This window comes from Syngnathus acus, chromosome 8 (genome assembly GCF_901709675.1).
Source record: "Syngnathus acus chromosome 8, fSynAcu1.2, whole genome shotgun sequence".
NCBI lineage: Eukaryota > Metazoa > Chordata > Actinopteri > Syngnathiformes > Syngnathidae > Syngnathus > Syngnathus acus.
Window position 1 is genome coordinate 1981731 of NC_051093.1, and position 3979 is coordinate 1985709.

Below are 3979 nucleotides of genomic sequence, written 5' to 3' on the forward strand. Positions count from 1 at the left end.
GGAAAAAAAAAAGAAAAGACAAAAAATAAAAAGCCAAGTATTCTAGATCATCGCAAAGACACTGATGTCAAATACAAACCCATGTTGGCTTCAGCGTGTGTCATTCCAGTCTTAACCAAACCATGGAGGAAAACTTGAGGAGGAGATGGCATGTTGACATTCTGGGCTGCTCACCAAACAGATGTGTGTGCAAGCTGAGAATCGGCTAGGCCAAGCTTCCATGTTTGAAAAGCTAGAAGGAAAAGGATCACGACATTCCATCCGTGCATTCCAATTGTGGAGCTTCTGAATGCCGACTCGGAGCGAGAAGGAGTCAGCGAGAAGATCGTTGCAATCTGTTTCCATGAACAAGTTTAGGATTGTCGTCAATCAGGCCAAGTGTCTTTTCTCTTCTTTCATTTAAGGCAACATGCTGTACGTTCATGCTGCGTTCGTGCTGCGTTCGGGCCGCCTTTCATGTCGTGTGGAAACATTCTTCCTGCAAAAGGTTGCACGTCCGCGCTTTGAAGAGCGCACCATCCAGGGGAAGGCGTTCAAGAGTCGGCGGCATTATTGTTGTCAAGCAGCGGCCATATTTAATGCATGAGCCCCGGCTGACGGTGTTTGGCAAAGACAGCGCATGCCTTCTTTTAGTGCGCACGCACGTGTACGTTCCAAACAAGCAAGCGTGTGGACATTACGTAAGACAATGTCTTGCGTGTTAAAAAAATAAAATAAAAGATTAGCAGGGAGGGAGGACATTTTGATTCTTGTCAATCTCCGCTTAATACCTCTCTGGCCCTTGAGCGGCTGCCATTTCCCAAACAGCTTTACATGGATGCCGGCGACGAGCCCACAGCTGCCCAGAACCAGCTGAGAGCTGGCACCCGACGCCCGCCGTCATGCCAGAGGGATTGAGCGGGAAGGACAAGCCGTAATTCCGCCATCATCAAGTGCGCTTGCGAGTTTAGGTCCTGGCGTTTAGTTCCACGCTCACAAGGATCCCAAATAAACGTTTCCCATTGAAATGGATGGAAATGGCGTTAATCCATTCCAGACCCCCCAAAAAATGTTTCAATGACTGCTCAAAGTGGAATGTAACGCATTAAAAACAATTTGCAATATGAGTTCATACAGACAAAGATTTCAGTTCTTTGAGAGTTTCTAATCGCCTGTCAATGATGTTTAATATGCGTTGAGCTAGCAAACTGTCATAAGATGTGCTTTGGTGAAATACACCAGGTGTCATTATTAGTATTGTTTTGTGTTTTGTTTTAAAGTAAATGTAAACAGCAAGTGGCAAGTGACACAACGGTTAATTGTACCGGCTCAAAGTCAAACTTTTGCTTACAAGACAAAGCAAAAATTGGCTTGTAAGTCAACGTACCACTGAGTGGTTGTGGATGTTTTTTCTTGTTCAATGTTGGAACGAATCATCATCGATTCAGTCTGTATTTGAATATGAGTAGCAGTCTGGACATTATGAATGTTGAATAACAGTCATGCTATTATTTGTGTGTGTGGGGGGGGGGGGTGTCTGGGGTCGGGATACAGAGATTTTAGCACCACTTTGTGCATAAATGAATTGCAGTGGCAGTCCGCTTATTTGCATTTCTGTTTTTGTGCTCCAGCCAAAGCCATGTCTAACACAGTATAAAATGTTGCTTTGGAGCTCTCGTGGCATTACAAATCTTTGCGAGACGATTCTTGCTGCTTGCCAATAATGGCTGCCCACTGTCCTTGTGCAGCTTCATTTGTGTTTGTAATTTTATTTTTGCTCAAACTTGGCTCACAAAATCTTCAAGGTTGATCTGAGGCAAGAGCAAGATAAAAAGCAAGAAGCTTTCATAAAATAGAAAAGTCAGCAATGGGCTTTTTAATACCTGTGTGCTTTCATTCATGCTTGTATCCACATTTGTGTGGTTGAGTATTACACATTGAAAAGGAAAAGAATTACAAATAAAATTATAGAATAAAATTGTAATTTAAATATCAAATACGGAATAGTAATTGAATTACATTACATTTGAAGAAAAAAAAAGAAAATAATTCATGCTAGAGACTTTTACTAGAAATATCCTGGTTGCGAGGGTAAAGGCTTTTTTTCATGAATATTAGCAATTCCCGACCAAAATTGAAATTTATATTTTGCATGACGTTCTTCTCATGAAATTACAACTTGATTGTCGGTGCACATCCATTTTTCTTTTAAGTGCAGAATTTGATGCAGTAACCTACAAGACAGCGCAGAATGTCATTGTTGTGCTTTAAGGAAAATCATGAAAGATTGTTGTTGTTTTTTTGTCTTGTTTACAGAGCAAATTGTTCTGCTCGTTTCTGCTTGATTTTTGCTCATTAGCAGGACAAAAATGACAAATGGCCTCTTTTGAAACAGCTTTTGTTTTTGCAAGAGGAAAACAAAAGATGTTGATGTTGTTTGATTAGGTGAATTTTTGAGGTATTCAACCAAGCATTTGCAATCATTGAAAAAAAGATATCTTTAAAAAATATATTTCAGTGAAGAACATTTTTCTCAATTTTTTTTTAATCTGTGCATCAATCTGTAATTCCGATGTACAAAGATCAAAGTGCTCAGTCAGTTTTCATCACACAATCTCGTCGTGTATGCGTGTGTCATGCACCTCACCGGTGAGAGCAACCACAAGAATAAACCAAACCCAAAAAATTGTCCATGGTTTGTTGTTAGCCTTGTTTAAAAAAAGAAAGAACAAGAAAAAAAACTGACGCAACTCTCTGTGGCCTCTCATACACAAATCCGATACAAGAAGTGTGTGTGTGTGTGTGTGTGTGTGTGTGTGTGTGTGTGTGTGTGTGTGTGTGTGTGTGTGTGTGTGTGTGTGTGTGTGTGTGTGTGTGTGTGTGTGTGTGTGTGTGTGTGTGTGTGTGAGAGCGAGAGAGAGCGAGAAAGAGTGCGAGAAAGCGAGAGAAAGCGAGAGAGAGAGCGAGAGAGAGAGCGAGCGAGAGAGAGAACGCTCAACCGTAGCGTGCCGCCGACCGCCCAACTGCACCGCGCTGGTCGCATTATTGTGACAGAGCCGTCGCTGAAATTTAGAAAATATTTTTAAAGTTCTGATGTACTTTCTAAAATTTAAGTGGACCTCAGTGCGCAGGGAGCTTAATTTGGTGCGGTCGCGCAACCGCAGCGCGCCGGGCGCTCACTGTCGCATTGCTTAAAGAGCGCCTTTGTGTTTTAGGATGGCTTTACTGCTCCCACTTGCTTTCTTTGGAGGCATGATTAGGGGTTAATACAATCCTCAAAGTAACGAAATTACAATAACGAACGGAGTCAGTCGGCATCCGGGCCGCGCGGTCGGGTTTTCTCGGGTCCTTTCGGCTCATCTTGCGAGGTGCAACCTCCGAATTTTGTTGGACAACCGAAGCAAAAAAATCTCGAATTTTTCTGTTCGAATTCCGATTTGTTCGAGAACCGGGACGTTCGAAAACCGAGGTTTGACTGTACTCCCAGACTTCCCTGCCACTTGTGCGCTGTACAGAAAGCCAATTTTGGGACTAAATTGGAATAGCTGGTCTTTGGACACTGGAAAAACTGGTTTCAGATACCCAGCAATTGACACATTAGCAATTAAAAAAAAAGAAAAAAAAAAAAAAAAAGAAAAGAAAATTCAAAACTTCTGGCTCCCACACCAGCATATGCCTGCCATGGCCTAGACCTTGTGGTTCCATGGTGTAATGGTTAGCACACTGGACTCTGAATCCACTGATCCGAGTTCAAGTCTCAGTGGAACCTCAACCTTTTTGGCATTTACCTATTCCTATCTATACTGCTTGTGAGCTGCTCTATAAAACCATATACGTAACTTCCATGAATTAATGGCATGAGTTCCATAGTGTAGTGGTAAGTGCTCTGGACTCTCACCCCAGTGACCCGAGTTCAAGTCTCAGTGGAACCTCAACTATTTGGGCATTTGCCTATTCCTATATATTAGGGATGCACCGAAAATTCGGCCACCGAAAATTT

General features: G+C 42.3%; 1 non-coding gene across 1 annotated transcript; it reads left to right on the top strand.

The window, feature by feature from the left end:
• The first annotated feature begins 3676 nt into the window (after window positions 1–3676).
• trnaq-cug lies at window positions 3677–3748 on the top strand. The gene has a single exon. It is a non-coding gene; the product is annotated as a tRNA-Gln (tRNA).
• Window positions 3749–3979: the final 231 nt, after the last annotated feature.